Genomic DNA, 26731 nt, shown 5'->3' with positions numbered 1-26731 from the left:
AAATAAATAAACGGGAAAGTTTTAACTAAACATTCAAATATACAAAATAAACAAAATATTTTTCGAAATAAATAAAGAGAAACGTTTTATATGACCTTTTTCTTGGTTTGTTGCAATAAAATATTTAAATTTTGTCGTAAGTGACTTTACCGTAAATGCCAAATCAGACAATTTAAACTAAAATTTGTCCGATATTTCAATAAATATATAATTGTTTTTCCGCTTCAAAAAATTGCATAGCGAACCTTAATTATTGAAACTCTGTACATTGCTTTCTGATGCTATGTAGTCTAGGAAAGTGATGTTAGGAATCAGCTTTTGGAAGCAGAAATAATTATCTCTTTGATATAATTCGGGATTAGAATAATCCTTAGCAGCATAATGATAATTTTCGGACGTAAAAGCAATTGATGAATTTTTTAAATTGAATGGTGATGAGGAATGATTGAAGAAATTTGGTATTATGTATCGAGAATCAACATTTTCTGTGAAACTGTACAGCTATGAAAGTCATTGCTTATCAAGAAACGAGAAGTTCGTTTTGTTAATTAGAGAACTAACTGCTGTGAAATCTCTCGAAACTGAACACAGACGTTTGCGGAGCTGGGTTTTGAGAAGTGATGATCAGTGAAGGTTATCCAAATGACTATTCAAGCGTCTTTCACCTCAGGTGCTTTTCTGAGAATACAGGACTGATTTATCAAATCAGAGAAAGTGTGTTTTGTTTAAGAACATACTCATGAGGTAGAAGAAGATGACATCTGTTATATAACTAAAGGGAAATATAAGAGATATTGAATGAAACCCGGAATCAAGGTCACCAAGTTTGACATAACTATAGGAATGACTGCCGATGATTTTCAGTTCTGATATTTACTTGTTTTCTCAGATATACCAGTCACTTTCAGAGAATCACAGGAGAGTACTTACAAGGTTCGCAGTGGCCATAGTATCTGATTTTGTCTTAATGTTATGAGTCATTTTCCTGTTTAAATCTCAGCATAAATAACAAACTACCCCAACAGCAGAATAGCGGATAGATCTTTGAGCACTGGTAGTTTAACCTGGTTTCAAATCCCGTTGAACAGCTATAAGCATAGGCATGTTTAAGGTTATCCATATGTGCAAAGTAAATAGAACCCGGTTTCCCTTAGGATAACCTCCATTAAGACTTTTTTTAAGCAAACAACCCTAACGTGATTTACCGTAATCTAATATACCCAGTCCAAATGAGAAGTCAAGGCTTATATAGAATCAGATTGAAGGAATTAAGTTCACTCTTAGTAAGGTACCTCAACTGTCAACAGTAGACTACTTCATAACTCGTTTTAAGTGCATTAAACTTTAACGTAACAGAAACTTTTGACAGACAAAGGCAATAATTCTAACACCATAAATTTATAAAAAAATAAAATGTGCTCTCCCTTAACAATACATGCGTTAGCCGTGTGTTTCCCAACCGACTCATCGTGAGCTATTCCATGAAGCTATAATGTATGTCTCGAAAGTTTCGAATTAAGTTATTAAGTTTTAAACTGAGCCATTTCTTTTTTAAAGTTGTTAGGTGTATCCTAAGTTTAGAACAGTTAATTTTACTTAAAGCTACTTTCCTATCCATCCTAATCTCAGATTCCAATTCCCTACAAGAATGTGTTTTTAGAATCTCATTTAATGCAAATGAGTAATAGTAGTATTTAAGTCGAAGTACCACTGACTTCGAGAGACAGCCTCAGAGTTTCTGACTAGCGCGCGTTTGCCTTTTGGTCTCTCTAAGTTGTTAGTACGCTTGGCCGTATTACAGGCCCTTGATAGCTTCGGTAGCTTATTCGATATTTAGGGGCCAACTACTTAGAATTTTGATAGCTTCGGTTATATCTCTTTAGTTAAGCATTAGTTAAGTCTTATTTCTTAGTATTTTGAGTTTAAGCCCAAGTGGAGGATTTGCTGTACGCCCTGAGGGGCCATCTGTCAATTCTTATTTTGAGCAATAAAGGGTAATTAACCCATCTCAAGTTTACTTCTCTGTTCCTGAACTTAAGCGATTATTCGCTTAACTGTCCATTAGGTTCCTCCACGTTAAGCTATTAGATAAAAGGATGGAACCCCACGAAGTCATGCTTGCGCGAATCAGTATTTTCTTCATAAAACAATAGTGTGCAAATTAATGTGAAAGCTTAATGAAATATATACTTTGAATTAAATATAAATTTGAAGTAATCTACGAAGGAACATTGCCTTTTTTCCCTTTAATAACATTTTCTGTATATATGAGACTTGGTGTCATCACCTTTTGACACATCTGCTTAACTTCAAAATTATGAAACCAAATTTTGCTGACGTTAACAAATCAACATATGTTTTGGTGATTTGATAGGGATAAGATCAAGATATTTATTGATCTTTTGATTTCAGCCTTCGTTTTACAACTGACCATAGATTTCGTAACTGGATTGATGTCAGGGGAATATGTTGTTACGTATTTAATGTTTTGGGAAAAATTCCACTAGTTTCTTATATTTGTGGGATGCAAGATTTGTTGAAAAATGCCATTTCTGTCCTGCCACACGATTCCCAGATCCGTCATTGCTTTCTTTCCTGTAATTTCGATATAGGTTTCCGAATTTATCATATTAGTAATGTGTTCAAGGCGGCCCGTTACCATGGATGGAGAAGTCACAGCCTGGTTGATGATCTTTGGTCAGATATTTGCATTAGGTAACTTCCTAACATATCGAGAAAATTGATCTTGTACAATGAAATGTGTTTCACTTGAAAAAAGAACATGTTCCCAATCCTTTTGTCTGCACATTAGAATATTTAATTTTTTTCCCTTTATTAATTGCTTTTCCTTAATATTGTGCTGCTAAAAGTTGCTTCTTCTTAGGTTCAGTTGCTTTATTAAGGACTTTGAGGAGTCTTTTACATACAAATAAATTGTGCATATAGATTCAAGAATGGGCCAACTCTTTTTGTAGATCAAAAGTGAGCTGAGTCTTTTTGTAGATCAAACGTGAGCTGAGTCTTTTTGTAGATCAAAAGTGAGCTGAGTCTTTTTGTAGATCAAACGTGAGCTGAGTCTTTTTGTAGATCAAAAGTGAGTTGAGTGTTTTCTTTTATTTAACACAAATAAAATCAACTCTAGTGGTAATTTAGCGCTTTTTACCGTATTGTCCAACTTTCTGTAGTTCAATGCTCCCACTTTCCTTAATATTATATTTAATATATTAATCTAATATAAGTCACAGAGATGTATTTATTTAAGGGCTTACGGCGCCTCCATTTTTCTGCCAACGTATAGCCATCGCCCTTTCTCCAATACATTATTAAGATTGCTTATAATACATTAGCCGCTACGGGGCCTGCCTTCGTCTGGCTTTTAAATGTACCGGGAAAATGCCAAACATTAAATTTAAAAACTGAACTGAATTATCGCCCTCGTTTTTCCAAGTGGCAACAATGCTGATATCAGCAACAATGGCAACAGTGATGTATCAGCAATAATGGCTGCGTGCCATTGTTCCTGATATAATGAGAGAGAATTATCCATTTGATGCGCTTTCATCAAAAAACATAAAATTAAAAATAATTATTCGAATTTTTAAAAAAATCTCTTCGTATTGCACTGGCTCTTGTCTAGATACACACCTATGTACCAAATTTCGCAGTCCCGTTTCTATTAGCTTACGCGTAGCACGAACGAAAGACACACACACAGACAGACAGAATCTTCCTTTTATATATATATATAGATAGATAGTTTTGTTCACAAATACAGAATATAAAGAAATTACACAGAGTTAGTAAGAAAATTATGTGAATATGAAATACAATAAAATTAATTTCATAATTATGGGTGAAACCTCTGTGATATTCTGCTATATTACCGTTTCTAAATTTACGCAGATACAATGTTAACACGAGTCATAAAAAATTATTAAAATTTAATCAACCATTCAGATAAATCACTCATGCAGGCGAGAAAATTTTATGAAGTATTATGAATGAATTTTTATGAATTAGTATTTTATGAATTTTTCATTTTATACATTTTTTTGAAATCCTAATTGAAAATAGAATTACTAAGGAATCTTGTTAGGAAATTACTTTATACTAATAAGTTAACTTTTATGTCACGCGTAACGATATACTTGTAAAACAATGTATATAAAAGCATTTTATAATTTATTCGAAAGGTTTCAATACGAGAAATTTGCCGAAATGTAAATGTTAACAAACCATCTAGTTCTTTAAACGGCAAACTTATAAACTTATAAAGATGTTTTTGCATAACTTTGGTTGCAGAGCAAATTTTTGCATGCGATTTGTTTTAAATTGCTGGCAAAAAATCGAGTTTTAAATCGAGATAAAATCGAAAACAAAATTCAGTTTCGTGTATAAAGACAATACCCCTTAAATATTATCTTAAAAATGGTTGATTTGTTTTGAGATGTCAAAATAATTTATTTTTTATTATGAATGCTATATTATATTATGTTTAAGTTTAATATTATGCCTTATTTCATTATTATATATTATTTTTTATGATTGTATTATATTTCGTCTTAATTGTGAATGGTTTTGTTATTGGTTTGAGTTTAACTAAATACAGCATATTATTAATGAATTTATTATTTTAGTATATTTTAGTAATCGTAGAAGATGTGTTTAGATACAAAAGCTTTTTTCTTTTAAAATTTAAGACAGCTAAAGGTATACAATAGGTAAACAAAATAAATATAATACAGGCATGTAAAGAAAAATATGTCTTGACAGCGAACTGGCCCGACTGCGGACTGGACCGAAGGTGAAGCGGCGACGACGAAATGGCGGCAGTGAATAGTCGCGTTATCCCATTTAACGCAATAGTCATACTTCTGTTTGGATAACAACATTCATTGTAGAAAATGTAGAACATAACCACATGCAATCAAAGCAAAGTATCTTGAATAAGAAATAGGCCAAAACATTAATAAACAATCACAATATATCAGATTTATAAATTCAAAACAGCGTTGAATAAATAGAAGTATCAAACGTGTAAATCTGTAAGGAAGGAAGGTTTAAAAAAGTTACCATTTGAAAAAATCAAACATATATAAAATTATTGCTTGTTCACATTAATTTGCATACTTCTATAGTAAAATCTCTACCCAAAACATCTGGGAAACGAAAATAATATAATACAAACAAAGAAAAACCTTTGCAAAGAAGGTAATAAAATGTAGAGATGCAAAAGTAAAATGATTTCCTTGTTGATCTGTCAACCATAATATTACGTCAAGACATGCTCTGTCGAACACATTAAGCATAGACTTCAGATTGAAAGATGAGTAAAATTCTAGTATCACAACAGAAACAATCGATTGTTTAGAATTTAAATCATAGTGACGCAAGATCACTGATGCCCTGCTTAACTTTTATCGCCATCCGGAAAAGATTGGAAATTACTATGTTTTCAAGTAGTAATGTTTTTACGTGCGCGGGATTATAAATCACATGTACAGTAAATGTACTTCCTCCGAAGAGTCTAATTCAAGAAAATTGCGTTAAATTATATATGTTTTTACAAAATAAATATTGTTAACAAAATTGTTGAATAATGTACGCATCTGATATAGAACTCCAATCAGAATTTGAAATGTGTGATATGTTCTCCAATTTCTGATTCGATTAATATTTAGAAACATATTCATGAAAATATCTATATACAGAAAGGAAACATATTATGAAGATGCAGTCTTCGAAAGTAAAATATAAAACACTTTGTTGTTCTAAGCTTTTCGCTACTATGGCAACTGTCGATGAAGTTTAGTCGTCACAATAATTTGAAGTTGTCAAAATTACCGATTGTATATGAATTTTGCTTTGATGATAATAATGACTTATTTGCGGCGTATGATCTGACACTGAATGAACAGGTCCAATAATCAAGTAATAATTAAGGAAGACTTAAGGTCAATTATGCCTTTTTTATCATTTATTTAACTAATTTAAACTTCCTGAGTTAGGTCAATTATTTATATTTATATGCAGTTTTTTGTGACCACTTAAACGTGTTTTTAAATATACCATCATAAATATTTATAGCCTTATTATAAACAAATGAAATGTTTTTCACAAATCAAATAAAAAAGTAAATAAATAAAACTGAAAGCTTTCAGATTTTACATTGCGCCCAAAGGGCGTTTATTTTAACGTTTTGTGTGTTAGCTTTATTTATTAAATATCATGTTCTTCGCAATTAAACCTTAAAATTTAGTTAACAGCAATATCATAAAACAATTTTAAAATTATCATATCTTTAGAATTTCCGTTACACAGTCTCACGCGCTGGAGATAAAAAGGTTTTTTTTTTTCGTACAGTGTTGTCATTACTCGCTTTTAAATCGCTGAGTTTGTTAATCAAAAATTGGTTAAAAGTTTACAAAATATGAAATTGATAAGAAAACAAATTCCGGCTTTCAGATGCCCATATTCGGGTGGAAACGTAAGTTATTCAAATTTTGATGGCTCTAGGTACCATTGTTTTATCACAATGCGAGAAACATACATACATTTATGCAGATTCTTCATTATTTAATTTCTTTAAGTATAATACAGGGCTCTAATATTTGGCGGCAACAATATGAAAAGTGAACCTACATTTAGAGTGAACCAATGAAAAATGTCAAAACGAAATTAAAAGGCCTTGAGCTAAAGCCCTTTGGGCTAAGAAATTAACGATTCTTACAAACATTTTGACAACAGTAATATCTAAAATATTGTCACTGAAATTTTGAATCAAATATCATCTAGATAAAAGGGAAAATAAATCATAGCAGCTATGTAAATAATTACATTAAAGAAAGTACCTCTTTCTCCCATGTTACTCAATCTTTTTAATTACCTGCTTATTTAAAAATATTTTTCACAAATGGCAACGATGAATTTTATTGATTTGATTGCGAATTACTCAGGATTTTTCAAGATTGCGTTATGTGGGAGTTATTTATTTTTTTTTAATAATTAAACAGAGCATTCAAATGATAGAGCATTAGAACTTCTTTGCTTAAAAGTGTATTTTTAGCCCAAAAGATTCGTTGATTTCTTGAGACTGATGGAAAGCATGCGCAGTTACAGTTACTTAGAACCAGATATAATTACAGTTACATACAAATCAGAGTAGTCGGAGTAGTTACAGAACACAGAACACCAGAGATGAACTCCTGCCCTGGTTATCACCTTTCAGGAACGATCTCCGGGAGACCACCAAGCTGGCGCAGTCTCCGCGATCTCCTTCGACTTTATATAAAGCTTGGGAAGAAAAAGAATGCTCAGACTCATAGAGGTAGGAAGTTAAAAGAATTCTTACATCCAATGGATATTCCATGGAGCCTGAGCATGGATATTCTTACCTTCATACTCAGACTATAGTAAAACGATGACATCTTTAACTCCCGAGCACCGCTCCGGTTGCAACGTAAATATTCGTAACGGTGTTCCGTCCACTCTATCAGTCCCCAAGCAGAGGACGCAATGAGACCAAACCCTAAAGGAAAGCCTCGTATCCAACAATGTGACGACCCCACAGGCAAGGGGTTTTAAAGTTTAAAGAACTACAATTAAACTAATTCTGTATAACTTTGTTAGAAGAATATCCAAACTTATCAAAACGAGCTACTCATATTTTGCTTTGTTGGCGAGACAAGTTCCATTTCTACGGCTAGGTTAGGTTATTTAATTACGGCAAAGCCTCGAGGGCTATCTGCCTAAGGGCAGGGATGCCTTTGTGGAGGACTTTCTAAGGGAACCTGGCTCGTATACACATTACACATGAAGAAAACCGCGAAAACATCCATGCCGCCAGCCCGTTCGCGGATTTCGAACCTCGGACCGAGCTACCCGTGTTCAGCGACTTTACCGCTCTGCCGCTGGTGGGCTACCATTTCTACGAATCAGGATTTTTTTATTATGCTACAACAAAATCAAAATACAGAAACTGATTAGATGCTGAATATGATATAAGAATTAAGGATTCTAAACATTATACTTCAAACTTCGCATTAAAAGAATTTTTAATTTGAAGACTCCAATACATCGAAATCATTGACAACTTTGTTTGAAATCATTGACAACAGTGTTTATTTTTTTAATATTAATTGTTAATTACATTAATTTCATATACACATTTTTTTTGTAAAATTAAAAATTAGAAAGCGTTTCTTTGTAGGTATGATACACAAATTGGAATTAAATGTTCATTTTGTGTATCTAATATGTCTGGGTTTAGTTTAGTTTAGTTTACGAGTATACTGCAACCCTCCTGGCCGACAATAATCGGCCTCTTGGTTAACGCAGCACACCCGACGCAGACAAACTACAACAAAATAATAATAATAATAATGAAATAAATAAAAGATTAAAATATTTAAAGTCCTATTCCTATAAAAGTCTTGTTTTCATTCACAATCCTCATAATTTCTGTTGCATAGCTATTCAAGAATTTTTTTTTTCAATTACATTTTGTTCATTTATTTTTCCAAATCTCGACCTCACACTCTCGGTCAGTTTACCAAGCCTTATATATTGGTAATTTCTTCTGATAAACTATATTACATTTTAAAAGAGCCTTTTTGAGCAACTGCTAAAATCTGAACTTTAAGATTTTTTTTCCTCTTTACTTCCTTGCACGAATTAAAAAGGAAGTATTGTAATCGCGAACAGTTTCAGGCAGCAGTTTTCAACGCAAATATCAATTTTGACCGCTATCGAATGCAATTTAACGATGTTTTTGCGTGACATCTGTACGTAAAGACAGAATAAAAAACTCTTTTCCTACAAAAAAATTATAAAACTGCTTTAAAATGAATTCTGAAGAGAATTTTTCGTCGTGTCTGTACGAACGTATGTACGTACGTAAGTATCTAGCATAACTCAAAACCCAGTAGCCTCAGAACGTTGAAATTTTGTATACAGGACTGCTATAACATGTAGATGTGCACCTCCTATTTTGGTTGCAATCGGCCGCACCAAACGTATATAAATATATTTACATATATATCCACTCTGTTACCCGGCTCAGTGATTTCAGTTTCTTTACTCTTATATGTTTGTAAATTGTGCATTTTTTGCTTTAAAAATGATTAAATTATGTTGTTCTTATCTTCTGATTAAGGTTTTTAGGCTTTAGGAAATCTGCAAGCAACATTTGTACAATTAGCAACAATTTTTAAAAGTTGTTTAAGTGCCGCTAAGCCTAATAATTTTTTCCATGGCGGCCATTGCTTGTTTACATTTGAAACAGCAGAACAGTAGATTTTTTGCCAATCTAGAGAGACTAAGCTTCGCAAAAACAATGGTAACGCCTTCATTTATTATTGCGAATGAAATCATGCTTAATCCTTTCTGGAATTTTTTCGAGGAAATAAGTGTTTAAGATTTAATTCGTAATTTTTAATACAGATATTTTGAGTTTTTATGTATTTTTGCTTTGTCGCGAAGGGAGAACTGAATTCATTGAATGAGAAATACTCAATCGTCTGTGAAAAACTGTTTCTTTTTTGTTTTGTTTGCTTAATTTCTTTTATACATCGTTTTAGATATATTAGAGTATTTGAATAGAACATGTGGCAACAATTATATAATTCTTCAAATGATGTAAATTTTGTGCATTCTGAGTTATACGAATTCTGAGTCTGAACGAAATATAATGCTGTTAAGTGAATCTAGCGCCAGAGTGTCGATATGGTAAACAAATATAGTGAATTTTAAAGAGTGCATTTATTCTATTGTGGTTTATGCACTATCGACAAAGCAGATGTAATTCAATCCAATAAATTTAAATGAAATGCAAGAAAAAGTGCGTATAATTTAATATTCTCGTACAAGGAAGTCATGTGGTGTACAAATGAGATTTTTTTACTTGCTTATTAGCCAGAATGGCCGTTAGCCTAGAAGGGCTATTAGTCTCGAAAAGGCATTTTACATCGAATCACTCACTATCAAGGGCTGCATCACTTTTCAAATTAATAAAAATTCATCTAATATTCTATAAATTGTTTTGCTATTCCACTGAGGCTTATGTATTGGTAATCTCTTCTTTATTAAATTTTGAAAGAGTCCTTTTGAGCAAGCGCTAAAATATGAACTCTTCCAGATTTTTCCCCCTTTTTAATTTACTTATTAACCCAAGTGGCCGTTAGCCCAGTAGGGTTGTTAGTCTGGTAACGGCATTTTGCATCGAATCCATTATAAACGGCAGTATTACTTTTCAAATTGTTTCCATAAATATTATCGCCCTGTATTATGTTTAAAGAAATTAAATAATGAAGAATATACATCAATGTATGTACGTTTCTCGCATTGGGAAAAAACAACGGTGCCTAGATTCATCAAATTTTGAATAACATAGTCCTCCACCCGAAAATGGGCACCTTTAAGTCCGAATTTGGAGTTTGTTTTATTGTCTATTTCATATTTTGTAAAATCTTAACGAAGATGATCTATCGCAAATTCTAAAGATATGATGTTTTAAATATTTTAGCACAATGTGGCTGTAGTCCAAATGCTCTCAAAATGTGTATATGTCTATTAAAAAAAAAACCTATATAATATCTGAAAGTTTAAGATTTTTATTTAATTTAAATTCGCTATTTATTCCTTAAAAGAATTACGAGAAAAAAGCACTTCTGACGGATACAGTATTTAATTTCACTGTCTCAACTGCTTATTTAAAAAATATCATACAGCATTCTTCCTTATTTATCTATTGAAATTCTACATCATCAGCGCTCGCACTAGGACAATGGTAAAAATGCGTTTAGCATTCAAGCACGAAAAGCTCTTTAAAGCTCTTTCTCACACTGTCCGTGAAATGAATACGTCCTTCATGACATTACTATATATATATTTTTTTTGTTTCACTGCCATGGCAAACATATCTCTTTCCATTGTTTTTTCATTACGCTTGCTGTTGCCCTTTTATCAGATTTTGATGTATACTCTTTTCATTTGTTAAAGATGACTGCACAGTTTACTATATGTTCTGCTGTTATTGTCGTGATTTATCTGACACTTATCTGAGAGTAACATCAGGTTAATCACATGCATTTTATTGCGACTAATAGTCAAGTGGTGCGCCTATCGTTGACCTCGGGTACTTTACAAGTGACAGTAAGAAACTTTCGACTTTCATTCCAGTTTTGAAGGAGAATCCTGAGGAACATTGCCGAGAGTCTACTAATCCTCTTCCCCAACCATAAACTTTTCTAGACAAGCCTCTCAGCTTGATAATGTTACGAATACCGCAAAACACTATTTATTTACAAAAATACATGCATACTCAGAGATTCGACCACGCGCCCGAAGTTACGGCAGCCGGCTTTTCTATAACCAAGACAAAAATGTTGTTATTTATGAACATGCTATTTAACATGTAGTGTTAGATAAATTTTAGAAACATGAAATGTTCTCAGACTAACCTTAATGTTATTTACTTTATAAATTTATGATATAAATAAACATTTAATATTCCTAAGCATTTGTAATTTTAAAATTCTTATACAGTTATAGATATAAATACATGCGTACTTCAAAATTTACGACGTGAACACGTTCGACGGTGATTATTCCTGAGCATATTTTGGTCTACCAACGGCCGAGCGGTAAAGTCGCTGAATACTGGTGGTTCGGTTCGGGGTTCGAATCCCGCGAACGCGCAGATTGCATGGGCGTTTCCGTGATTTCCCCGTGTGTAACATGTATATAGTCAGTTTCCCTTAGTCCTCCACGAATGCAGCCCTCTCCTTAGGTAGATAGACCTCGAGGATTAGCCGTAATCACATAAACCAAACTTAACCAAATTTTCATTCAAAACCAGAATCGTTATAGGTTGTTTCGAAACATTCTGCCACTAAATGCGCTTCGAAGAGTAAAATGAGGCAGTCTGAAATAACTTTGGTCATATAGCACCTTTCAGTAAAACTATCTGAAACTTAATCTTTTATGTGGGTTCTGTAAACAAAAAAGGATAAATGAGAATAATGTTTCCCTTAGCGAAATTACTCGAACGGATGACATAATATATGTATTCAAACAATTAAAATTATTCGAGATGCGCTTAATTTAAATTTCTATACATGATATGCAAATTTTGTTATTTAAGGGCGGTTCAGACTGGGGATTATCTGAACTAACGGAGTCATTTCCATGCGTCGACTAGCTTGTTGCGGGGCTATGGGGAAAAACTGGTTTTTTAGATGGGTCGGCCAAGTCAGATGTCTCATTTAGCTCAGATAAATCCCAGTCTGAACGGACTTTAGCGGGCTATCCGCTCAACCAAACGAAATAAAATTTCAGATATTGTTATTTGAAGCATACTCCAGACTGTGATGATGTAAAACAATAAAACGCTCAGGGTTAAGGCTGAAAACATTTCTAAATTTCGAAATGACAAAAAAGACACTTTTTTTTTCCTTGCGTAAATTGTTCAGCGCACTGAAAAATCATAAATGGCATTAGAAAGATACACAATGACGAAACCTTCTGACGTAAAAACATTTGCAAAGAAGAACATTGAAAAGGACCAATGACAACACATGAAAGGGCACAGAAAAAAAAAATAAACTCACATCGGAATTATAAGATTTTTGCAACGTTGCAGGATGGCGTCATCTTCCGTAATTTTGGAATTTCTTGGCCCTCGCGTTTCACGGAATCAACTCGGATGGATTTATGGTTCTCGGTTTTTTGAAATCTAAGGTGTACACATTCAAATCCACACAACTCTCTCATCATATGTGTATCGTTCTAATGCCATTTATGTTTTTTCAATGCGCTAATCAATTTGCGCAGGAAAGAAGTGGGTGTTGCTATTCGTAGATTTCGAAATTTTTTGCATCGCCTTGAAAGCTCTATTGTTTCAAATCATCACAATTTCGAGAACATACCTTCAAATTGTAATATCTAAAGTTTGATTTTAATTGGTTGAGTGTATAGACCGCTAGGGACTCATATATATATATCGGGATTTTTTTATAACTGCGTACACATATTGCTATTAAATTCTCGCAGTTGCTGTCTTGGATAAATTAGACAACACCTTACATCCGAAACAAACGCCAGGGAAGTGAGGATAGCTGTCGAGGAACTTAAAGCCACAAGATCAGAAGAGTTGTTTGATAGGAGTAAAGAGAAGAATCTTCTGAAAAGCCTGCATTAAACTAGCAAGAATAGGCTTTTGCTATCTAACATAGTTACTAACGATATCCCGAATACTAGGAAGAGGCCTATAATTTTGATTGGTCTTCAAATTCTGTATAGCACATGGCCTTTGCTAAGCCCTTACGGAAGCCAAACCCTCCGGATCGAACATTCTAAAACGAGAGCTTGATTGATTTGATCAATGATTTTGAACACACTGCATGCTTTTTTTTATGTTTTATGCGCAGAAAATGAAAGACATGGGCAATCCAAAAATCTTGTATACCACAAGAAACGAATTCTTCAGAGATTTTAAAGGAATATCGTACATTATTCTGCCTAGAATAGATCCCCCCCATTGATAAATAAAGTTGCAATGATGTCTAGCTTTAATTTTGAGAAACAGGTCAAAAATCCGTTGCTACGGAATTATACTAACATTTGTTATATAATTCGCCAAACGTTTAACAAAGAAACGGCGTTATTAAGCTTGAACTCAGTTTGCTAACCATTTGTTTAATACGTTATTGAGAGATTCTAGTGCCTCACACATTCATGTTCATTTTCATTTTTATCTATCAGGGTCTCAAATATGAGAACTCTGCATGCAGAATATTTTTGGTCTGATAAAATCTTGTGATCTTTACCTTTCATGTTTTTACCACCTGCTACTCCAAATTTACTTTGCTTGCAATTTTTAATTTTTTGAAAAACACAAATGATCTCAGCAATGTCTTAGTGAAATTATCTCATCACTAGTAGAATGTTTTTTCTTTATGGTAGTACCTGGGTTTAGTTACGGACAACGGTCACCATTAAGATATTCTTGTAGAATATTATTCCCTACATTACTACTACACTTCCTATCACTTGTACGGTTTATCCTAAGTTGTTAATTTCCTACCAGAATGTGTTTTCAGAATCGCGGTTAAATGCGAATGAAGGAAGAGAAGTACTTAAAGTCGAAATTTCACTGACTTCGTTAGAGAGCCAGAGATTCTGACTAGCGTGCGTTCCGCCTTTTGGCTACACTCTCTCTAGCTATTTCTACGGTCGGCCGTAATTCAGTCTCTTGATAGTTTCGCCGTTTAGTTAGCGTTTAAGGCGCCAACCACTGTAGAATCTTGATAGCGTCGGCTATATCTTTTTATTAAGCATTAGTTAAGTTTTATTTCTTAGTATTCTTGAGTTCAAGACCAAATGGAAGCTTTTATGTACGTCCTGAGGAAGGGCTATCTGTGAACTTTATTTTGAGTAATAAAGGGTAATTAGTCCTCTCATGGTTACATGTCTGTCTACTGAACTAAAGCTATTATTTGCTTGCCAATTCTCAAAGTTCCACACGTTTAGCTGTACATTCTAGGTTGGAATATTATGCACTTAAGACCTTCTAGATAAATACTTCAATAATTATAAAGGTCATAAACTTCGCCAACCTTGCCCGCAGCAGAATAATTTTCCAGAAGTAATGATGCACCTCACGTTGTTCTTTAAAATTGCTGATGAGGAACGAGTAAAAATGACACAGTGGTATTTTATTTTCAACTTTCACAGACATCATTTATCATTGATAGATATCATTCATCATTGAGAGATAATCATTCACTATTAATAGATAATGGTGAGTTCAATGAACTTTTGTTTTTAATAACAAAATTTATCTCGGTACTCTTAAGTTTAAGCTATTTTGCAGGAATATCATCTGTATAAAACTGATAAATATTTTATATAATTTGGAACTTAGTTCGATATTGACTTCAGAATGATGTATCTCTTACCATTCTTGAAAATAAGTTGCTTTTTTGGAAAAGTGATTTTTTTTCTAATCAGGAAAGGCAGTGAATACTATTGTCATGGGTATCATGTAGATAGATGGATTTTATCAGCTTATCCAATAAAGCTTTTAAAGCTGTATTACGTTTCGTGGGATTAAATTTCTTTCTATTCTTGTAATGTAATGGTGAGAGCATGAAAAAAACGACTGACGATAAATTTGAATATTAGTTAAAAATATACATTGCGAAAGCCATGAGTGATATATCTACTATCTAAATGTCTTAACATACCTAATCCTTACTGCAAAAAGTTTCGCCAATAGGCGCATTTTTTATGAAAATTAAACAGATGTGCAAGGAACAATCTGTGCATCATAAAAATTGCCTGTACGTGGAAATAGAAAAATATGGAGGTGAAACTTTAATCAACAAAATAAAGATTTATTTACCTCAGCTCTGTACAGTGTCCTTTGTGAAAGCTAGAGATTGAAAAAGTGTGGGGATTCTGAATGCAGTTTCCTGACATAAATGAATTTAATCTCTCGGTTCCTTTAAAATTATAGTTGATATTATTAGTAATATTGACAGATGCAATAAAAATTTTTTAAAAAAGTCTGAAATATTTTCAAATTTTAAATTACGTCCTTAATTTAAAAAGTCATAACGCTTATTCAAATAGTCGCTTTGCATTTTGTTTCAATTATGAAATATTGTTTTGCTTAAAATTTCCATTTTAACACTATAATAAATTCTAAAGTCAAAATGTTAGAATTATAGATATTACTTTATTTTTTATTTAGTCTGCCAATCTGAAAAAAATATTTTTTCTTTTGGTGTCTGTTTTTCTAATTCTCTGCTCGGAAATTACATTTCATCAATAAATAAATAAAACATTAAAAAGTTTTTAGTCGTTGACATTACAAATTTCTCCCACCTATTAAAGCTCTGTTTCCAAGTATACAGGCCCACTCGTGGGATACTTGTAGTTATGTCCGGGTACCAATCTTGGTAAACAGTATAGCTGTATAGCCGGTTTAGTGATTTTTACTATGTGTAACGAGAAGATTAGAAGCAGTTTTCTTTAGAAAAGTTTACCATGCAAGCATCATTATTCCTGGCAGATAGTCCTTGTGTGTTTTGCCGTCTTCAGACAACCGAACCAAGTTAGTATTCGCATCAACACAAAAGAGTTTATGCCGAACTGTCCAGTTTCAGTATATTTAATTAACTTTCCTAAATTACAGATTAAATATAAAATTATCGTTTTCCTACCATAAATTATCAACATATTTAATGGTTTCATTTCTTGAATTCAAATCTCCTCAAAAATGGGTACAATAAAAGATTTTCAACACTCTCAAATAGTTGTCTTGAATACTTAGGATTAAAACTTAATTATGCGTTTCATGGTCATCTTGATGTCGTTCGTTTCACTTTTAATGAAATTCAAGACTTTCGCCTCTGGAAAAGAGAACTGTCGCGAAAAAAACGGGGGAAACAACATCGGTAATGTATTTTTGCAGAAGGCCATCGTCGTTACCCTTGGCTAATAGGTATAAGTTTAATTTCAGAAATAACATTTTATCCAATACCACCTGTGTTAAGTATTCCTGCTGGGTATCCAAAAGTGATAAATGCTCGTCGTTCATAGTATTTGCTTATCGGTATTACTCTTTATTTTTTCTGCTTTTACTTATATGCAGTTTTCAAACTTCCAATACATCTGACTTTCTGAACTTTTTTATGCTTTGGGTTTTTTATCAAAGCTTCCACGCTTAAGATATTTCAACGGGAATCCCAGATTTCTACAGTATTTTGATATATTTGAAATCTCGTTTGCATATTAAACTCTATTATAAAATTCAAAATCTAATTAAGTTTCCACGAATGATGTATACTTTTGTTCCTAACTGAGTAATTTTTCTGCACAGGGAGGGTTAAATGAATGTGAATCAGAAAAAGAATATTAGAACATTATCCGCTGAAATATTCTCTTGGAAGGACAGAAATATAATTGCCAATCATAAAAACTAAGATGTATAATAATATATATGTGTATTTATGCAAACATTCGGGCCTTAACGTAAATAATAAAAAATCTGATGTGTACACCACCTTGTACGGAATATTAAATTATACGCATTTGTTTCTTGAATTTCATTTAAATTGATTGGATTGAATTAAATCTACTTCGTCGACAGCGCATAAACCACAAAAGAATGAATGCACTCTTTAAAATTCACTATATTTGTTTACTATAACGACACTCTGAATGCACAAAATGTATTTCATTTGAAGAATTATCGTTGCCACATGTTCTCTTCAAATGCTATAATAAAGCTAAAACGATGTATAAAAGAAATGAAGCAAACAAAACAGAAAAGAAACAGTTTTTCACAGACGATTTAGTATTTCTCATTCAATTAATTCAGTTCTCACTTCGCGACAAGGCAAAAATACATAAAAACTCAAAATATATGTATTAAAAATTACGAATAAATCTTAAACACTTATTTCCTCGAAAAAATTCCAGAAAGGATTAAGCATGATTTAATTCGCAATAATAAATGAAGGCGTTATTTTTGTGTTGCGAAGCTTAGTCTCTCTAGATTGGCAATAAATCTACAATTCTCATGTTTCAAATGTAAACAAATATGTCCGCCATGTTATTTAAAACTTAACCGTACTTTAACAGCTTTAAAATTGTTGATAATTGTACAAATATTGCTTCCAGAATTACGAAAGGCATAAAAACCTTAACCGGAAGATAAAAACAACATAATTCAATAATTTTTAAAGCAAAAATGTACAATTTACAAACATGTAAGAGTAAAGAAACTGAGATCACTGAGCCGGGTAACAGAGTGGATATATATATAAATATATTTATATACGTTTGGTGCGGCCGATTGCAACCAAAATACGAGGTGCACATCTACATGTTATAGCAGTCCTATATACAAAATTTCAACGTTCTGAGGCTACTTGGTTTTGAGTTATGCACGTGTTTTTGAGTTATGCAGGTACGTACGCACGTGCGTACATACGTTCATGAGTCTTTTATTCTGTCCTTACGTACAGATATCAGGCAAAAACATCGTTAAATTGCATTCGATAGCGGTCAAAATGGATATTTTCGTTGAAATATGTTGCCTGAAACTTTTCGCGATTACAATACTTCCTTTTTACTTCATACAAGGAAGTAAAAACACTAAGTTTAATTTAAGACCTTTAAATCCCTGATAGTAAAAAACACAAATTACTTTATAAGATTATAAGGTATTTTCTCTCTCCTTTCCACATACCTTCTGCTAGAACCGTAGCACATTCGGCGCGTATCGAGAGATCCAGGATTCGAGTTCCGGCGAGGGCATTGCACATTTTCATATTTCCTGCTTCAAAATAACCTAGTGGTTCTACAGTAGCGCCCTAACTATAAATGTGGTGAACGATAATTCGTCACCTCAGAGATTTGGCTACTGGGTCCTCTCCTCCCCTGTCGCCCTTTAAAAGGGAAAGAATATAAGGTATTTTCTCCCTTCTTCCAGCATGCCTTCGTGGTGTAACGGTGCCACACAAAGCGCGTATTCGAGAGGTCCAGGTGATTTTCGAGTCCGGCGAGGTCACTACTCATTTTTCAGATCTCCTGATTCAAAATAATTTAATGACTCTACAAGATAATTAAATAAAACTCAATGCGGAATCTAGTAGTTGCTAAAAATTAAAATAATATAAGCAAAATAAATATGAAAATAGCTTACAGATTCCATTTAATGCAATCAAGAAACAAAAATAGTAAAGTAATAAACACTGTAAGGGAAAGAAAATTTCCTAATTTGTAAGTCATAAGGAATAATTTTAAATCTGTTAATTCCAAAATATTACTTGGGAGATGTACTAAATCCTCTAAATTTGTATTTCGTTTCATTTAATATAATTCTATAAAAATACTTCTAAGCTAAGCACATGAGATTAAATAAAATAATTTCTTCTTTTTTTATATTGTAAACAATGCATGACAGCAGAAACATCAATATTTTAGCTACTTGAACACTTACTTGGAATAAAAATCCATTTTAATTCTCTGCGCAGTTAATTAACTAAAATTATTGTTGTGAAATACTGTGTTATCTGAAGACGTTTCTAAGCGTCTTAAAATTAGAATTATTATTGTCAATTGTTGTGTTATCTGAAGGTATTTCTGAACGTCTTAAAATTAAAGTTTTATTTCTTAAAATGATAAAAACTGTAGAATTATTCATTAGACTACAACAAAATGTATCAAAATAGCAAACTCAGGTTTATAAATATTTGAACTCGAAGGAAAATAATAATAATAATAATAACATTTATCATTTTTAAAATTTTTATATTTCTATATATGTTTAATAAAACTGCTGAAAGTATGGATGCCAGAAATTTGAACTATCAAGGAAGTTGTACTTTTGAAAAACTCAAAAACGTTTTAAATTTAGTGACCCTTCAAAATTTGAATTCAACTGCACATTTTCTTAACCAACTCTTTCATCTTTATTATTAAATATAATGTTGGTAAGTAGATATTGTAAAACAAAATGAAGCAGTATCGTAAAGTATTCCACATATAGCAGAAAGAGTCTAATTGTTACTTAGCCTACGGAACATAATTCTGTATTATATTCAGACTTAATACAGGGGACTGAAGAACTGATACATAATGAAATGATGTTGAAATAGCAGACTTTTTTCGGTTCAAGAGGTTATTTAAAGTAACATTTGTCCAGGCTTTCTTATCTAATCATTATTTTCTATCTTGTTCATTTGCGATTTTGCAGCTGAGGATGGTGGTTCGGTAAAACCATCGAAACTAGTCCTGTGAAAATTTTGTAAATATAACCCTGATTTTTGTTGTTTGTCTTCTGAAAAAGTGTTGATTAGTTCAAAATTACAATTTTTATCTTCGGCTTGATCCTAAGCTACTTAGTTTGCTCTTATTTCAAATAAACAAAAGTATCTTCTTTTTTATAAAGTTTATAAAAATTAAGTAACTTTTTTTCATGAAGCATGCGAAAATTTTATTCTTCGTAATCTTAAATGTGATAATTTAAAGCTTGTGGACGAAATAGAGGCTTACAATGCATTTTATGATTACAATAAGCTTCTAAAAAGATCTTCTAAGAAAAAAAACACCAAACATTTTGTGAGACTAGTGGCCTACGAGAACGAACGCCTTGTGTAAGTTATCTTAAGTATTCGTTATTGTTATTATATAGTTATCAATGTCAGTTTTAGATATCGATTTTTTAATATTATATATTACATTTAAAAGATTTGCCTGTGCAGGCAGGCTACCACATATTGTACATAATAAAACTAAATATTCAAGTAAAAATGTGCTCTGATAATTATATTAAATATTGACACGGTAAAATAACAAGTGTCACTGCGGAGTTATAAATGTTTATATTTCAGTGTTGATTTCAGTGTTAAGATAAGTGCTAATTATATTTAGTCTAATAAATTGTTAATACTGCTGCTATTATGTTATAAAGCATTATACAGCATTAAATTAATCTTATGAACAAAAGGTCTATAATATTCAAATCATGCCGAGGAAAAGATTTGAGGCCCAGTACAGATATATCTGACATACATTAAATACATTATACAACCATTATTTTAACCAGTGAATGTATGTTTAATTAAGAGACTTACCTGTTACGCCTTAGAATTTTTTATAAATTAATTCTTCAGACTTTTATATTTCCGATATCCATCACAAAATTCTCGAAAGAAAGAATCATCAAAAAATGACGGAGGCCTTCGTCATTTGGCGGTAACGTCAAAATAAATGGCTCACGATACAGCGAAAACGTGAACAAAAGTTTTCATTTAGTTTCTTTCATCGTCTTTGCATAACCACTCGCTATGAAAAAGCCCTATCAAATATCCGTTGTAAAAGCCGCGCAGGAAACGAGATGAGGTATTTTTTATATCGCTGCGACCGACTACTATGTAGAATGTAATAAATAATTCCAGAACGAAACCCATTAGCTACCTGCGTTCAAGGACGTCGTCATTATCTAACCGATCAAGTATGTTCAAGGAAGAAAAAGTAATAAAAATATTACTGACGAAAGAAAAAGTTGCCTGAGAAAAAAAAGCATCGTTCACACATGTGTTAATTTCTATTTTACGCATTATTGTACACACTTTTATCAGTGAACATTAAACTTATAAACTAAGTATTAAAATAACAGAAAAATAGTTGCATTTTTAGTAAATTGTTCTTGTGGCATATCATGTTAAATTGGGAAAATAGCTGCATATCAGCAGGAAATGGCTGAAGGTCAAGAGAAAAATTAAAATTAAAATTAAAGTTGATTCCTGTCCTGATTATCCCTTGTTTGGATTTTTAATTTTTTCTACACTTTTTTCCACCATCAAATATCATAAAAAATACGCGTAAAAGTTGCTTTTTAATACAAAACTGCGATATATTGACTTTATAATATGCATTATGAACTGGCATGTTGTATGAACAAGTCATATACATTTGTATTGTTATGTACTGACCTAAGATGCATTTGTATTGTTGTGTACTGTATAACATACATCTGTGTTGTTAAGTACTGACTTTGTAACATCCATTTGCGTTGATAAGTATTGACTTTATAACATACTTTTGTATTGTTATGTGTTGTATTTATAATACCCAGCGAAAATTGTTACGCACTCTACATCAGTGATTCCAACACTTTTTGACTGGAGCTGTTATTACTTGAACCCTCGCAATCTTAAGGCACAGTGATTTGGATTTTGGATTATTATAAATACCTTTTTTTTTTTTTATATATATAAATGGTTTTTGTTTTCTATAAATAAAAATCTGATATGGACACCACATGACTTCCTTATACGGTATTTTAAATTATACACATTTTTGCTGCATTTCATTTAAACGTATTTCCTCGAGTTTAATTGAACATATATTTCTCATTCAATCAATTCAGTTCTCACTTCGCGGCAAGGCAAAAATACACAAAAACTCAAAATATCTTCATTAAAAACTGAAAAATGTGGAAAAATATAGAATACCAAATACAGTGAAAACAATTAAAAAAAAGAAACAATTTTTGCGATTAAAATTAGAGTTTCTGGGCGATAACAAGCAATGCGGCAACAGGGAAGAAAGCAGAATTTTCAGTGCACAAAACTGAAAGTTTACATTCGGTCTCACTGAACAAAAAGACACTGAAGGTGCAGAAACTGACTTAATTCACTATTCTGCTAAGTTTCAAATGTAAACAAATATGGCTGCTTCATAAGGCTTAGCCGCACTTAACTTTTAAATTGTTTATAATTCTACAGCTATTGCATTCAGATTAACTAAACGCATAAAAAACTTAAATAATAAAGACATGATTTATGTCGGAACGTTGTGAAAGAAAATATGGATCATTTTAACACCCTGTGTTTTATTTAAAATCCCATTAGACAGAAGCCAGAACTTTTTATTTTACATTAATTTTTGAGAGAAGAAATTTATGTAATAAAATTAAAGTTTTAAAATGTAAAATAGAAAATACAAACGTAGAAATTAGAATTGTACCAGTTTTCACTTTACAAAATTAAGCAGACCTGTCGTGACAATGCAGAAGCATTAGCATCATCTGCAATAAAGTTAAAATCTAATGATAAACTCTTATCATATCGTAGAGGATGAGTTGTCGAATACTAAATTTATGAATTATTATACTTATACATTTAATAGATATAAAATTTCTTTTAGTGCTTTAAGATCTAACATATTTTATTTTAAAAAAGTGGACCTATCTTAAAAAATCTAAATAAATAATATTCTGCCAGAGAAGTTAACTTATATGTTAATAAGATATGAGATATGTTGCTAATCAACTAGTGATTGATATTACCGTATGATGCTTAGCTGGCCATTATAAGCTGAGCAGCATGATACCACTCCGAATATATGATGGTAATAAAATGAAAAATACAAGACTCTACTTAGGAGAGCAGGAGGATGAACAAGTGTTGGAAAAAAGTGCGTGAATTTATTTCTTTTAATCAGGAATGGCATGTTTCCCGCAGAAAATAGTTTTTCTCTGCAAGTGTCAGAAACCGGTAACGCTACTTCAGCATTACGCTATTTTAGTAACATTGGGATTTCCCGAAATTGCACCTGTTACCAATTTTGCTGGGTTGGTTTAGGATTTAAAACTACAAAAAATCGTTTAATACTTCTACTGGATGGCAAAGTTAATGGAGTCTTTAAATTAAAAGCACTGCTTATTTATCATTCAGAAAACCCAAAAGCATTGAAGAGAATTTCAAAATCATCTAATTTGATTCCAATAAAAAAGTACCAATTTTGAGTCCAATAAAAAAATCTTGAATCAACATAAGAATATTCCACAATTGGTTTACCGAACATTTTTGCCAGTCTGTTAAACACTACGCGGATTTAAACGACTAGACTTACTTTTGATTACTATTACTCGAGGCCATCCAAAACATTTCTTCGACTTAAACAGCACGCATTCCAGTAGAAATAGATTTCCTGCCGCTAGTTCAAGACTTAATACCAAATTTTGAATTCTGGGAATCAATGGATTTTGTAGACAAGTAGTTTGTTTATTCACAATGCGAGAAACATACATACATTTATGCAGATTCTTCATTATTTAATTTCCTTAACTGTAATGCAGGGCTCTAATATTTGGTGGCAATAATTTGGAAAGTAAAACGCCGTTGATAGTAAAGCGCCACAAAATGGTAGAACGAAATTAGCAGCCATCTGGACTAACGCTCTTTGGGCTAAAAAAACTAAATAAAATGAGGAAGAACCTTATCTCATCATAAACATAATTTCTTTACTCGAACTTTTCTAAATATTTTCAAGAATGTTTCACAAATAAAAAACGATATTACCAAGAATAAAGTCTATAATTAATGTAATAATTGTATTTAATAATAAATGTTAAAAATGCTTTAAATCATTAATTTTCTTACTGTCTCCTCCTCCTTCTCTATTATTTATGTTTTAAGATAATCTGGTTTAACAGTGTTCTGTTTAGCGCCGGAATTTGTTAGAAAATATTCCCAGCGTTACTCTAGATCTTACAGTACCCTTAAATATAAGGTGGAATAATTTGACAGATTTAACAATTTCTATATTACTTGAAAATATAAATATTGGAAAATCGTGGAGATGATATTAGTTACAAAGAAGTAATTGAAATGAAAATAACATCTTGATTATTAATTAAGTAAAATGCTTGTTACAGCAATTAGAACAAATTATTGTTGCTCTAGACATGATCCGACAAAGAATAATATACTACGCTAATGAAATTTGGCTGATGCTAATCTTATTACAGTTTCTAGAAAACAGGCTAAGAAGAGCTTTAATGCAGACAATTAGCAGCGTTATGCGGTATCTTATATGATTCATCTGAAGCGCACAAGATCCGTAATCAAACGCGTGGGAAGAAAGTACTGGGACATTATCTTCTTGACACAAACTCACATACTAATTCAGAAGTCAAACAACAAAAATCAGCATTATATTTTCAAATTTTCACAGGGCTAGTTTCGATGGTTTTACCGAAACACAATCGTCAGCTGCGAAAGCGCAAAATTCATTTTGCGAAAATAATTTTTCATTACAGAAAGGAATTTAAACTACTAATGTAATCTTTTACATATTCTTTATTTTACTTACATATGGGAATATGTAAGACATAATAAAATACGATAGCTGCTTTAAAAAATAATTGGCGAACTTCGTGCTCTCTCTCCGAAATTCATCTATTCTCCCAAATTCGAGATCATTCCAAATTACGTAACACTGCTTGAAAAAGGTAACTAAAACTAATGCTGACCAATTATAGCTTAAAATACTCTCTGCACGTACGAAGTATAAATACTGAGCCCCGAGCACTACGCTTACTTTTTTTCCTGACTTCTGCCATGCAAACCGTACCGCTTATGCATTCCTGCTTAAAACGACGTCATAGCTTTTTATCTCTGTATATAAAAAATTATTTGCATTCAAATATGATCGAAAAGTAATTTGTCTTCCAAAGAAATAATTTTTGATGTGTCTAGAAGTAAAAATGATAAATCGCCGAAATTAGTTTTGTCAACGTCTTACTCCTTCCTTTCCACCCAGCCATGCCTGCAGCCAGAAGTTAATAATACCATGACTGCGCACTTAGGTATATTATACACTGGTGTGTAAAAATTAAGGACGAGAAGGTTTTTTCAATATAACTTTGTACAAAAGCTTTCCAAATCAACACATTTAATACTGTAAGATCCCCAATACGTAAGAACATGAGTAATATAAGCAACACTTACTAAAAGAGAAATCAGAGGGATAAAAAGAAGCTTTACTGAAAAAGTAGCATGGAGCGCAATGCGATTGAAGGCCGAAACATCCCTGTGATGGGTGTCCAGCAAGAAATATCCGGTATTTAATAGGGGATATGATCTCCCCTGACTGCTAGGCAGGTTTCACAGGGTTTGCCCATGCTGAGAATGAGGGTGTCAATGAGTTGTTGAGGCATTGCTGCCCATTCGTCTTGCAGCGCCAATCGAAGCTCCGGGATCGTTACTGGTGGTAAGGTACGAGCTGCCAAGCGTCTGCATAGAAAATCCCATACATACTCGATGGGATTGAGATCCGGAGATCGTGCCGGCCAATCCATACGTTCAATATCCTCACTCTCTAAGAGTTGTTCGGCAGCTACTGTGCGATGACATGGTGCATTGTCGTCCATGAAAAGGAACTGCGGACCCATAGCGCCTCTAAAAAGACGCACATATGGAAGAAGAATCTCGTTACAATAACGGGTCCCGTTGACTGAACCTGCGTCGAAGATGTGAAGGTCTGTACGACTACCAAACATGATGCCTCCCCAAACGAGAACACCGCCACCTCCATCCGTGTCCCTTTCAATGATGTTCGAGGGATGATTGCGGCTTCCCCGCTCTCTCCAGATGAGTATGCGATGAGAATCGCTACTGAGACTGAATCTGCTCTCATCTGTAAAGAGTACTCGTCCCCATTCATTGTCTCTCCAATTCCGGTGTTCCCGGCACCACAGAGAACGCCTTCTCCGATGGACAGGCGTTAGAGGTACACACCGTACAGGGCTTCGTGCAAACAGACCACCACCGTGCAGTCTTCTGACCACGGTAAAACGCGATATCAGTCGTCCAGTCGTCTGTGTCGTGTGTCTAATATAACGGTCATCTGCGGGTGTGGTTCCTCGTGGACGACCACTACGAAACCCCCGGATAGCTGTTCCTGTAGTTTGAAATTGTCTCCAAAGTCGTGAAACGATGCTGTGAGCAATTCCGAACTCTGCAGCCACACTTGTCACACTGCGGCCTTCCTCCAACTTCCCAATGATTCGACCTCGGGTAAAAGCATCCAGATGTCGTCTAACAGATTGATTATTCGCCATTTCTCGCTGAGGCAGCAACTCGGTGTGATTTTAGCTGCTGTACGGCGTGCAATCTCTTTGCCAGAAATATTGATCTTACACCGACAACATGCTTTATACTACTCAGACACTCCCCCATTACGTCTACCTGCATATCTGCGCATGTGCTACCGTACATCACCTTACTTAATCTCCTGATTTGCCTTTCTGTCCGCTCTGCCTCTTCGTTCAGCTGATATGCTAATTTTTCGACTTCGTCCTTAATTTTTGCACACCAGTGTATATTTATGAAGAAATATATATATATATAAAGAAAAACATAGTAAT

The 26731-nt window shown here is 33.0% G+C and overlaps 1 protein-coding gene across 2 annotated transcripts in view; it reads right to left on the bottom strand.

Annotated features, from left to right (window-relative positions):
- LOC118195058 (uncharacterized) overlaps positions 1-26731 on the bottom strand; it is a 77471-nt gene that overhangs the window by 38138 nt on the left and 12602 nt on the right. Inside the window, exon 1 of one of the 2 annotated variants that reach the window (XM_085806603.1) lies at positions 20649-20944. The exons of the other annotated variant lie outside the window; for it this stretch is intronic. The gene's annotated coding sequence lies outside the window, so the exon portion shown is untranslated. Of the gene's footprint in view, positions 1-20648; positions 20945-26731 lie in introns of those variants that run through there. 2 annotated transcript variants of the gene reach the window in all.

Source organism: Stegodyphus dumicola, chromosome 1, assembly GCF_044657685.1.
Source record: "Stegodyphus dumicola isolate Sdum_Otavi_A_Nest chromosome 1, ASM4465768v1".
Classification (NCBI taxonomy): Eukaryota; Metazoa; Arthropoda; class Arachnida; order Araneae; family Eresidae; genus Stegodyphus; species Stegodyphus dumicola.
Note: the sequence above shows the minus strand (reverse complement) of the source record. Positions and strands in the feature narration are given on the sequence as shown.